Here is a 14,230-nt window from a genome sequence, read left to right on the forward strand (position 1 = left end):
AAATTAGACTATATATAACTAGGGTTTCAACCTATTTTCTAAAACCCTCTTAGTAATATTAATTATAAAAATTGACCCTATAAAAAATTTACTTAAATACCTCTCCTTTTATTTTTTTTTTATTTTTTTTCGGGTATTACAGTGCAATACAACAAGTCCTTTATTTTAGCGTAATTAAGAATGACATACTATTGTTTACAGGTTACTGATCTCATATTATGGATCACGTCATTGTATATTCTAGCTCAAATTTAGGGCCCGTTTGGATGGAAGGAGGAAGGAGGGGAAGTGGAGTAGGGGGAGGAAGGAGGGGAAGTAAAGTAGAGTTGGCTGAAAATATGATAATTTTTGGCCAAATCTACTCCATTCTACTCTACTTCCTCTCAATTCAAACAGGCCATTAAGGTCTTAAAATGCAAAGAGTTATTATTTATAAACTAAGTTTTCCTCCAAAATATGTGATCATTTATAAAACCATAAGAGTTGATGAAATCATATGATTCACTAAATTATAAACTAGCTTGTAAACCCATGCATATGCATGAATATACTTAAAAAATGTACATTAAAATGCACAGTATAATTCCTACATATATAATTTAAATACTATTGATGGTCATTCTTATTTTGTTAACTCTTTAAAAAGTCTTGCAATATTATTATTAGGTAGAAAAAGTCATGTAAGATTATTATTACTTCTCAATTTTTGTCATTGTGAAACACTTTTTTTTTTCTTCTTTTTTTAACGATTCATTAATTCTAAACTCTTTGATTTTTGTACTTAATAACTCACCTGAATGAATAATTATGATGTGATCTCACATTTGACTCCAAAATTAAGAAATAAAAATTTCTCTAAAAATAAATAATTTAAAATATATACATTACGATGCATAGTATAATTCTTATATATATAATTTAAATATTATTGATAGTCATTCTTATTTTTTTTTTTAACTCTTTAAAAAGTCTTGTAATAATATTATTTGGTATTGACCCTTTTTTTATTATTTATTTTTTATGTTTATTAATTCTAAACTTTTTGGTTTTTGCATGCAATAACTCACTTGGATGAATATCTATAATATGGTCCCACATTTGACTCAAAAATTAAGAATTATAACTCTCTAAAATAAATAATTTATTGCACATGATGCAAAATTTGATTTCAATTGTAGAATCTAATTGGATTTTCTCTAAATTTTACCTATATAAATATATATATATATATATATATATATATGTATTTATATATATATGATTTAGGATCTAATTGGATCTAAACTCTTCGAGTTTTGCACCAAATAATTCACTTGCCACAAAAATTAAAAAATTAGATGGGACACATGACACAAAATTGAATTTCAATTAAAATTCAATTTATAATTTAATTGAATTTAGACCTTTTGATTTTTGCACCTAATAATTCACTTGACATACAAATTTAAAAATTAGATGATCACGTGGTGCAAAATTAGATTCTAATTTAGAATTTAATTGGATTTTCTCTCAGCTCTGGCTAATAATATATATATATATATATAAATATATATATATATATATGGAGAGAGAGAGAGAGAGAGAGAGAGAGAGAGAGATAAGTCATATTACTATTAACTAAGTCATATAAGTAAAAATTAGGACAAAATTTGACTACAACTCCACTCAATATCATTTTATTGAATGTGAATTTTGATAAATTCATCGTTAGATTAAAAGTTCTTCTTATATCCTTTATACTTGCAAAATTTTCATAAGATAAAAAATCAATAGTTATACTATCAATCAAATATTTAAGTTTTATAGTCCAAAATTATGCATAAAAAATAATTTTATGGATCGAATAGTAAATAATATTCGATTAACAAGCATGATATTCAATTTTCAAAATATGTAATTATGTTAATTTTTATAGTGGAAGTGTTTTTTTTTTTTTTTTTAGAAAATAGTGGGAGTTGTATCTATTGACTTTGTAGCCAGACTATTCCTAAAACTACACAAAGTAATATTTTGAATTGCCACATAGTGAATTAGAGGAACTTTTCTCTAAATTTCAAACTTTTTTTTTTTCAAATTGATTTAGAGCAAAATACTGTCCATTATTTTATCACTTATTCTTTTAAGTTAAGCAAAACAGTATCATTACATATCTTCAAAGTTCAAAGTTAAATAATATTATTTTGGAGGTTATAAAAAAATAAAAAATAAAAAAATCAAGAGAGGCTTAATTAGAAGGGTCAAGTTTTGGTTCAATATTCAGTAGTACTGGACTTGTTAAAATGATAACATATATCCATTTTTAGACACATATCATCTCTTAAACGGTCCAATGCATTAGACTTAAATCAAATCTTAATTAAAATACTCTACCAGATATGTTTTTGGTAACTGGATCGATCATCGAAGTGCCCACTCAATACTCACCCACAAAGTGATAGACAATTAAATAAATCCACAATGTGATACACGTGTAAATAAAGAATTCAGGGCCTTGGAAAATCGAACAATCACAGTCACCCAACACGACCCACATCGTGAACTCGTGATAGGGCCTTAGTTGATGAAGATTTCAAGGTCAACTGAACAGCCAAAGTTTACCGTAACAAATCATAAAAAATACGGCCAAGCAGCCAATAGAACTCAGGAGACAGGAGCATATTATCATCTCCAATTTCGGCCTCAAAAGGATATTCTATTTTGTCATTCAATGAGCATTCTCATCAGCTCTCTTATATAAAAAAAGTCATTTTGACATATTAAAAACTTATTTTATCATTTTAGCACATTATTTTACAGTTCACCATTTATCACATCTTCTATTTTTCAATTCTATACATTAAAATAATATATTCAACACATTAAATAATATTAAACAAATTCCAACACATTAAACTACAATCACAATCAACCTCCACAAACCACCAATGGCAAATCAACCTCCACAAACTACAATCACAATCATTGGATCTCCAACAAATTCCAAATCCAAAAACCTCAACAAAAGAGAAAAGAAAAAGAAGAAACAAACATCGCCGGCCCACTACAGCCACAAACATCGCCAGCCCAAAACTCAACCAACCACCGCCATAACCACGACACCACCACTGGCCCAAAATCCAAACCCAATCGATTAATCAATGACCCAAAACCCATACATCGAAACCCACTACAGCCACAAACACCACCACCCACTATTGCCACAAACATCGCCGGCCCAAAACTCAACCAATCACTGCCACAACCACGACACCACCATCGGCCCAAAATCCCAACCCAATTGATCAATCAATGACCCAAAACCCACACATCGAAACCCATCCCAAATCTCACACCCACGACTCGATTAAGAGATCTAAAGGTCGATGGCAAGGGCTGTGGAGGTCGGTGGTGAGGGCAGTGGAGGTTGACGGCGAGGTGAGGCGGTGAGAGATCTTGAGCAAAGATGAGAGAGATCTTGAGTAGGGAGGACTGAGATGGAAGAGAAAGAGAGTGACGGAGAGAGAAGAGAAAAGAATAAAGTTATGAGAGAGGAGAGAGAAAAGAAAATAAAAAAAATATTAAACCAAAATGGCATTTCTGTCCGTACGCTCTCATATTTGAGAGCGTACTATAGCATGTCTCAAAATTTTGAGATATTTAGCACACCTGATGATGCTCTGTTTTTGGTGTTTTGTGTGCCAAAGGCCAAATATTTGGCATTTGGCACACTTGATGAAAATGCTCTTATGACTATGAGGACAAGGTATCAGCTATATCACCTGTCCTCGTAATTAATTTAAGCCAAAACATAAACTTTTATTTTTATTTTTAGATTTGATACCAATAGAATAGAGGAGATTTAGATTATGGATGTTTCCATTAGAAACAACCTAAAGTACTAATTAAGTTACAAAATTATTATTGCCAAAACATAAAGTTTTCTCTAAATAACTTTATTTAAGAAACATCTTTTTTCTTTTTCTTTTCCACCTAAATTTTTTGCTCTTTTTTAAAATTTTTTTTAATAGTGTAATTGTGCATTTTTCACTTATTAAATTTCCTTAGATTTGATATTGTTAATTATGTTTAAAAAAATTGAATAAGAAGAAGCTAAATCAACTCCAATTTTAATTTTAATATTTATAAATTGATATAATAATGAGCGTGATTTATGTCACATTAACAATAAAATAAATAATTTATTTTTTCTGTCTTAAAATGGTGGACACATTAATTTGTAATTTTTTTAATTAGATAATTAGGAAATGTGGGATTTGAACCAAGATATCTGCATTGAAAAAAGTGGTAATTTTTTTTTTAATAATTCAATAATTAGAGAGGAAACTGTTGAATCCTAGATGTCTGGTTGAAACACAAGGGGCATAAAGTACTAATTAAACTATATAAAGGTATAACATCACTCTCTCAAACCAAGTGATGCCATAATGGACAAGATGAATCATGATTTTCAAAAAAATATTTTAAAAATATTTCACTATAATGGCAAAAAAAAAAAAAAAAAAAAGGAAAAAGAGAGAGAATAAATGAATGCGCCATCTGGAAAAAGTTTCTTCAAATTAGTTTAGAGAGAAACCATTCAAACATCTCCTAAATCTTTTTATTGAATGTGAATTTTAAAAATCTAACCGTTGAATTGCATGTTTTTATATTCTTAATACGCATGTTAAATTTCGTTTAAATCAGATATTCTTTACTATTCAATCAATAAACTCATTTTTATATGTAATTTTAAATAATAATAAAAACTTGAAATTTAAACATTTTATTTTTATTAATGACATTGATATTGATCTTTAATTTTCTTAAAATTTTGCAAGTATGAAGAATATAATAAGAACATGCAATCTAACAATTAAATTTTCAAAATTCACACCCAATAAAAAGATATATGAGAAGTTGGAAGGATTTCTCTTCAAACTAGTTTAGAAAAAAACTTTTTCCATATAATAGTGTGATTTCTACATCAATGAAAGTATTGCATTGGGGTACAAATTGAAATTGATATACGAAAATAACTCATTGCGTTGAACATTAATTTACTTTTTATTACTTTCAAAGTCAAATTACTTCGAATCAAAATTTTGTACCTTATATTGTTCAATCTGTAATTTACTTTCAATGCATCTACCGTGCAAAAAGCATCACTATCTTTCCAGTGAACAAAATCGTTTCTTTGAATTTTCACAATACGCATCACAATGTTTGATTTATTACTTCGAAAGCTTTGAGAATTTTAAGGGAAAAACAATAGAGAAACAAGAAATTGAAGTAAGCTTAACAGTGAAAATTAATTATTTTCCTTAAGACGATATTTGCCTCCACTTGAATGAGTTTCCAAATGAGTTCCAACTTCCAAGCAAATTGCATTTAAGATACAGCTAAGCATTGATTCTTCAAGTGTACATATATATATGTACTTTAAGAAGTATAAGAAATTTGTAAATAACTAAATATGGATCACTATTTATACGCAATGATGAGTTATTTATGAAAAAGGCACACTTGATTTACCAAAAAGAAGAAGGAAAAGGCACACTTGAAATGTCACTTTCATTGATAAAAGTATGGTTTTCAGACTCGGACCGTTCAAAGAACTGGTGAAGGAAGACATTTAAGGTTTTTAAGGTTTGACCAAGGTCTAACCATGATGATGTCATAATTAATTTTTTAATTAATTAAAAAAATGTATTAAATTTGTAAATATTAGCAAAATTAACTAAAAATAACTTAAAAATTAAAACAAACTTTCAAATAAATTTTCGTGATATTATAAGGTTAACATAAAATAGTACATTATAAGGTTAATAGAAAATAATACCGCATAAATAAGTATGAAAAAAAAAATGTATAATAATCCCTCAAGTAGAAATCAATTTGATTAATTAAAAATCACTTTTAAAATAAATTCGTAAATAATAAATTCCTATGCAAAAGGTAATATTCTTAAATCACAAGTTAATTTAGCAATTTAAACAAATTTAGTAATATTTAATACATTGAGAGAAAAGTGATATAGAAGTTTGGAAAGTATAAATCATGTAAATCTAATATATATTTCATAATACTTTTTTTCTATTTTTTTTTTTTTTTTTTTTATACATGATAGAAATTCTACTCTAACCTAATCTAAATGAATATGTGTGTAAAACTTCCTTCTAAAGACTTGAACCCCGGCTCTTGCCCCATACACCTCACAAGCACTTGTACTTGTAGAGTGACCATTGCATCAAGGATGCATGGTAGTAATACTTCTTATTAGTTCACAAGAGGGTTACTTGGTTTGTTGGTCATGCTATTTGCCACAGTGCTTAAGTGGAAGAGGTCTTAGGTTCTACTCCCAGTTGCTACGCTTCTATTTCTAATTTTTTCAAAAAAAGTCAATCATTTGACCTGGTTGAACCAACTTACGGGTCATACGGTTTTTCCGGTTGAACCTTGGTTCACATGGTTCTCTCAGATTTCTTACCTACTCGGTTCTCATATATAAAAAATCGGTTTCATCAGTGGTTCACAGGTAACCCGATCAGACCAGTCGGTCCAGTTCGGGTTTGAAAACCATGGATATAAGCCCTCTTAAATGTTCTCTTTGGCTATTACTAGCCGTTAGGAACTCAAATTGCTCAAACTCAGCGACCAACAAACGATATCTTTTAAGTCCTTGCTCAAACTCACATGTACCATCTTGTATTCCCGTCAAGTGAGCTTACTTGAAGTTCCAAAATACTTTCTCTATTTGTCTATCGGTACTTGCTTGTATTGGTCTCTCACTCGAGTAAGCCTCTAAAACTCAATTATAATTCTTTTGAACTTTCTTCATTCTTCTATTATTAAAGTAAGGTGACTCACATATTACAAACGGTTAGAAATATTAGAAGAATAGTATTTGATGATGCTCGAAAAATCAATAGACTGGATGTTTCAGACTTGACTGATTTGGAGGGCTTGAAAAAGAAGAAAAACAAAGATCAGAGGAGATTGGGGTTGACCGGCCACAAATCCTCTGATGATGAAGTTAGTTCCTCTCTTCCAAAAATAATGAATTCCAAACTTCTGGAAGTTGTCTTTTTAGGAAGTCAGAACATACCTTTCATTGTCGGAGATAAGTGTTTATATAGGTTTAGGGAAACACTTATTTATTTGATAACTTCCCCTAAAATTAAGGAGCTTGGAAAACTCGATGGTAACTTCCATAACTGCTATGGAAGTTACATCGCTCGGTCTTGTTTTCCATAACTGCTACTGGGAATGGTTTGTAGTAATGAACTTGATTTTTATTTGTGTTCCGCGATAAGAACATGGAGGTCGTCCAAAGCATATAGAGAGAGATGCTTTGGGATGTATGGAGGTCGTCCAAACAACTTCTTGGATGGATGACCTTATCTGGACGAGCATTTTACATGAGGTCATTTTTCCATTCTTGTCTTGGACAACCCTCATGGACGAGTTTGGAGTTGAATTTATAGTACACCATCAGTATTGTATTTCTCATTGAATAAAATATACAAGAATGTCTTATATAAGAGGCATAAGAGTGCAATACAAGTATGTGTGTTAAACAAGACAACTAAAGTAGGCCTAAAGCCCAAGTCTCTATACACATATACCTGTTAACAACCCCCCTCAAACTCAAGATGGGTGGAAGAGACCAACTTGAATTTGTCAACCAAAGCACGAAGACGTTCCTTATGATTTGACTTAGTGAAGATATTTGCAAGTTGATCTTAAGAGGAAACTGAAATCAACTTGAGAGCATCATGAACAAGATGATGACAGATAAAATGACAATCAATCTCGATATGTTTTGTCCGTTCATGGAAGATATTATTAAAAGCAATATGAATGACACTCCGATTATCACAATAAAAAGGAATGGCAAAGGATGTGGACACAACTGAATCCGTGAGAAGCCATCAAAGCCAAAGGATTCTAGATGTGGTATTAGTAAGGACACTATGTTCTGCTTCAGTGCTGGAGCATGTCACGACGGTTTGTTTCTTACTTCGCCAAGAGATCAAAGAAAAACCAAGAAGAAAACAAGAACCAGTGTTTGATCTTCAATCAATGGGATTTCCTACCTAATTAGTATCAGAGAATGCATGGAGAACACAAAGAGACTAAGCAGAGTAGTCAAGGCCATGAAAGAGAATGCCCTTCAAGTATCGAAGAATGTGCAAGACAGTAGCACAATGAGTCGATCATGGAGCAGACATGAACTGGCTCACTTGGTGAACAACATAAGAAATTTTTAGGTGAGTGACAATGAGATAAACTAGGCTGCCAACCAATTGTCTGTAAAGAGAGGAATTATACAGTAGTGTCCAAGCTAAAGGAGTGAGATGTGCATTAAATTCAATTGGAGTGTCAACAATTTTTCTATCAATGAGTCTAGCTCAAGACAGAAGTTTGGAAGTATACTTGGCTTGAGTAATGTAAAGTCTATCAGTGAAATGGAAGATTTTAGGGGAAATTACATTTTACCATCCTAAACTATACCCCAGATTAGACTTTGCACCCTAAACTATTCAAATGCACACTTTGCACCTTAAACTATGACATTTATTACACTTTACACCCCAACATTGGTTTTACTGTTATTTTAAATGAAACTTTCATGTACATGACATGCACATGTGTTTTGCTTAGGTGGAACAAAGTTAAAAGACAAAAGCATCCCTCTTCACAATCATAAAAAAATAAAAAAATAAAAAAATAAAAAATAAAAAACAAAACAAAACAAAACAAAAGAGAAACTTCCTTCCTTTAAATTTTTTCAGCTCTCTCTGTCACACTTACAGGTACAGCGCTCTCCCCAAATCAAAACCTATAAATCTAAATCCCTAAATCAAATATATATTTGGCTCCACCACCGCACCACCATTGCAATGAAAGCCCAAAAAGTTAAAGTAGCAGTAAATCAAATTATATGAGCGACACTATAAAATTAAACAAGTAGCAGCAGATCAAACATTATTCAACCGTTATTAAATGTTAAAGTAGCCTTACTGCTCCAACATCAAGTTTTATGAGATATTCATATCTATTAAAGATGTGCTCCTAACCTTAGTTTTTCAAATTGTGGACTAAACAAAAGTTAACTGGCAGTAGATCCTTGGGGTATCAAAAGCGTAAACTTTAGTCTTAGATTTTTTGTGTATTGTGTAGCGAGTAGTGGTGGAGCGGTGGTGGGCAATGGTGGATGGAGCCAAAGATATTTCTGATTTGGGATTTAGGGTTACAGGGTTTTGATTTTGGGAGAGAGTTGTACCTCTGGTCCTTTACAAGTGAAAGGGAGAGCTAGAAAAAATTAAAGGAAATAAGCTTTTTTTTTTAATTGATTGTAAAGGAAATAAGTTGTACCTCTGGTACTTTACACATGTGCATATCACGTGCATGAAAATTCTGTCTAAGATAACAATAAAACTAACATCAGGGTGCAAAGTGTAATAAGTGTCATAATTTAGGGTGCAAAGTATGCATTTGAATAGTTTATGATGCAAAGTGTAATTTATTGTATCGTTAGGGTGGTAAAGTGTATTTTTCCTGTGATTTTAAGACCCAAAGAATAGCCGAGATACTCAAGATTTTTCATCTCAAACTGCTGACTGAGAAAATCCTTGAGTTCTTGAATGTCATTGAGGTTACCGGTTATGATCATGTCATCCACATACAGGAGAAGTAAAATAGTGGCTTTGTTAGTGTGATGAATAAATAAGGTGAAATCATAAGCACTAGCAGTGTAACCCAAATGAAAGATGGTGGAGTTGAACTTAGCAAACCAAGCTCATGGAGCTTGTTTAAGGTCATGAAGTGCATGCCGAAGGCGGCAAACCTAGTTCAATGCAATAGAAAAACCATGAGAATGTTGGATATAAACTTCTTCACTTAAATTCCCATTAAGAAAGTTATTTTACATGATTTTTATTATCCTCTTATTTATTAAAATTGTTAGTTTTTTTTTTTTTTGATTTGATTTGATTTTTATTTTTATTTATCTATTCATTTGTGCTTTAAAGGAATGAGAAGATTTCAGATTAATCTACAAGGGCTTTACATGCAAAGTGGGGCTAGGCTAATTGAATCAAGTCAACATACATCCAGCCAGGCATGAATTCAAGAGAAGACCAACCCAATTAAATTTAATTCCAAATGGAGCAAGGAATTAAAGGAAATTTGCACCAAATCCAAGTCCAATTCGGATTAGGATTCCAGACTGCACATCAGTTGGTATTTTTAGCATAACTTTTGGCTCAGATGTCTAATCAAGATGAGTCAAGTTGGGCTGGAAAGTTAATTTAAAGGGCTACAACTTTGTAGTTTACCAAAAGTCCAAATTCTGATATTAAATGGGCCAAAACAGTCGGTAAATTGAAGCCTAAAAATCTGGGATTTTCTCCAAATGGGAATTTAACTTGTAATAATATTCCTTGAACTATTTAAAGGCTCTTTAGGGCAAAATTCAGAGGGACTGGAGTGCTAGGGCTGCAGGTGCCACATTGAAGTTTTTTTTTTTTTGGGAGTCTTTCTGAAGAGGAGGATTTGAGGACAAAGGCGAGAGCTTCATATTGATCAACCAATTCAAATGAAAGACATAAGTTTTATTTGTTTTCTTTTCAATTTTATTATGAACTAAATTTTATTTTCTAGAGCATTGATGTAGTCTAGCAATGAACACACAATTTATATTCTGAGTTATTTTATTTTTAATATTTCCATGATTGAGTGTCTAATTCTTATTGTTAATGCTTAATATTTTTTTTTACGAATTATTGATTGATCAATTGATTACAACGAGACTGAGATCTGATTTGTTATTTTAGTTCTAGAATTAAATACCATTAGTTGAGCGAAAGTAGAGATGCTTTACTGTGATTAGTGTGATTTTCCAGAAAATTCAAAGTACATAATGAGTCTCCAATTAATTAAATTCGCATAGAGATATGGAATTGTTAGTTGAAGATATTTTTGATATTATTCGAGAGAAGATATTGAATACTTAAGGAATTTTTAATCAGCAATGGGAGATTATTAGAATTTAATAATTAGGAAGAATAAATTGTGTGGGATTTGTTAGGTGAAATCAATCGCTCTAGATCCATTCTTATCATTTTTTTTTTTTTTTACACTTTTAGATTTTTACTCTTTGTTATTTTTTTTTTATTCGTAGATTTATTTTTATTAAATAGTTTAATTTAATTCAGATCGTAGAACATTCCATTTATTTTCGATTTTCCGAATAGTAATTAATTTAGTGAATTTTGGTATTCAATAACATAGTTAATCCTTGTGGGTTCGACATTCGTTTTCTAAAAATACTTTACTACTTGTTACGATTTTGTGCGCTTGCAGATTATTTTTCGCGAACACCGGTTATGATCATGTCATCCACATATAGGAGAAGTAAAGTAGTGGCTTTGTCAGTGTGATGAATAAATAAGGTGAAATCATAAGCACTGGCAGTGTAACCCAAATGAAAGATGGTGGAGTTGAACTTAGCAAACCAAGCTCATGGAGCTTGTTTAAGGTCATGAAGTGCACGCCAAAGGCGGCAAACCTTGTTCAATGCAATAGAAAAACCATGAGAATGTTGGATATAAACTTCTTCACTTAAATTCCCATTAAGGAAGTTATTTTTCACATCAATCTGAAAAAGATCCCACTTACTACAGTAGTAACAGTTAAAAGAGCACAAACAAATGCGATTCAAGCAACCAAAGCAAAGGTCTCTTTATAATTAATTCCATACTTTTGTGTAAAATCTTTTGTAACAAGGCGAGCTTTATGGTGCTCAATGGACCCATAAGAACGAGTCTTGATCTTGTAGATCCATTTACAACCAATCATAGACTTCCTAGGAGGGAGATTCCACAAATCTCACGTATGGTTTTTGGATAATGCATTAAGTTCCTCTTTTATTGCAATCTGCCATAAAGGTTAAATGGAGGCCTCACGATAGGTGTGAGGCTCGTGTAGTGCAGCAAGGGAAGTGTGACAATGATAATCAAGTAAATGTGCAGGAATGGATCTTACTTAAGTAGACTGACGCAGTGGAATGTCTTGTGCAAGATTTTCAGGCAGACCAAGAGTAGGGGACCTAGGCATAAAATTGGGTAGCTCATCTTCCTCCTATTCATCGAAGGGTGATCTTAGATAGGCATCAGAAAGATATGTTGGTTGGTCAAAGAAGTCCAAAGGAGGATTAAGAGCAGCTATAAAAGAAATATGTGGCTCATCTAGAAAGAGTTCTAAGACATAGGAGGTAAATAGGGAAGAACAAAAGTGAGAGAGCTTAACAAATGAGTGATGATCCCAAAAGACATCATTTCAGGAGATACGAAGATGATAAGAGAACAACAAATCCTAGATCGAGTCTCAAGTTTTTTATGCTCATGAGGCTGAAGAAGAACGAAACAGGTAAAGTCAAAAGAGCGAAGGTGATTTTAGTCAGGGGGTGACCCAAAAAAACACTCATATGAAGTTTGGTTATGGATGACAGTACTAGGAATGCGATTAATAGCATGAACAACTTGAAGAGCGGTTTCACCCCAAAATGGAATTAGAACTTTGGCAAAAAAAAGGAGAGCACAAACAGTGTCAAGAATATGATAAAATTTTTATTTAGCTGTACCAATTTGCTGAGAGGTGTCTGGACAAGTTAGGTGATGTAAAGTGCCATATGAATGCAAAATAGTTTGGAAAGCATGTTGAGTGTATTCAAGAGTATTGTCAAATAAAAAATTCTTGATGCATTTCAAAAATTGTGTTTCAAACATTTTTGCAAAATTATAATAGATTTGTAATAACTCATAATGAAAATTCATATGAAAAATCCAACTATAACGAGGGTAATCGTCAACAAAACAAAAAAAAAAATTGAGATCTACCAATACTAATAACAAAAGAAGGTTCTCAAACATTAGAATGAATTAGGTCAAAAATATCAACAGATATTGATTCACTATTATTAAAATGCAAAAGCTAGTTGTTTTCTTTATTGGCATGAAGTATAATGAAATTTGTCTTTGGAGACAAAACCTATTAGACCCCTAGAAGCTAATTGTTGTACCTAAAAAGAGGATGCATGACCAAGATGAGAATGCCAAAATGCAAGAGAATGTATAGAAGAAACCACAGTTGCTGCAGTAGCAACAGAAACAAGAGCAATAGGTGGAAGACAAAGATTGTCCATAGGAAACATACACCCAACTCTAAGACCAATCCCAATCTCCTACCTTGTCCTCGAATCGTGCACATTATACCCCGAGTAATAAAAAAAAAAAAAAAAGTGATTTCCAAGTTCAGCTAATTGGCCCACAGAAAACAAATTATAGGATAGGTTAGGCACATGGAAGACTCTAGGAACCAAAAGGTTGGAGGTCAAGACAAAACCTAGACTATTGTAATGCATGGTGGAACCATCGACTGTATGAATATTAAGTGGATGTGGTACAGGTGCAAGTTTAGAAAATAAGGACGGGTGAATTGTCATGTGATTACACCATGCAAAATCAAAAATCTAAGAGAGTAAGGGAAATAGATACATTACTATCCATATGAATAGCTTGGGTATGATGTTTTGTAGTTCAGCTAATGAGAGGTTGATAGTGTATTCAAAAGATTGGGACTCAACTAAGATGTGAGTAGGGACGGCTTAATGCATTCGAGGGCCTAAGGCGAAAACTGAAATTGAGGCCTTTTATATATTTAAATATGATTTTAAAAAATAAATATTACTTAAATTATATTATCTTGTTTTAGATGCAAAATTACTACTAATTAATAAGAACCACGTAGATTTTTTTTAGAAAGTTTATAGACAAAATTTGAAATTTCATACCTGTTGATGTGGTAGATTGATAGTGGTAAGTAAAAAAGTGATATTAATAGTGGGCTTAAATAAGAACTAGTAAAAGTTTGTCAGCTCAACTTGTGAAAAATGTTGTGAATTTTTTTGTGTATTGCTTTTTTTTTTTTTTTTTTTTGAGAAGTACTACATTCATAATATTTTCAAAACAAATTTTAGGTGTTAAGTTGTTACTGGTTCTAATTTGAACCCATAACTGAAACTAATTTTTTGTCATCAATAATATCATGTAACAACCTATCACTTAAGATTTATTATGGAAGTGTTATGAAAAATGTTATGAACATGGCATTTCTCTCTCTCTCTCTCTCTCTCTCTCTCTCTCGTTTTTCATTTGATAAAAAATATTAGTTTATTTATTGGCTAATA

The sequence above is a fragment of the Quercus lobata genome, chromosome 2 (assembly GCF_001633185.2).
Source record: "Quercus lobata isolate SW786 chromosome 2, ValleyOak3.0 Primary Assembly, whole genome shotgun sequence".
Classification (NCBI taxonomy): domain Eukaryota; kingdom Viridiplantae; phylum Streptophyta; class Magnoliopsida; order Fagales; family Fagaceae; genus Quercus; species Quercus lobata.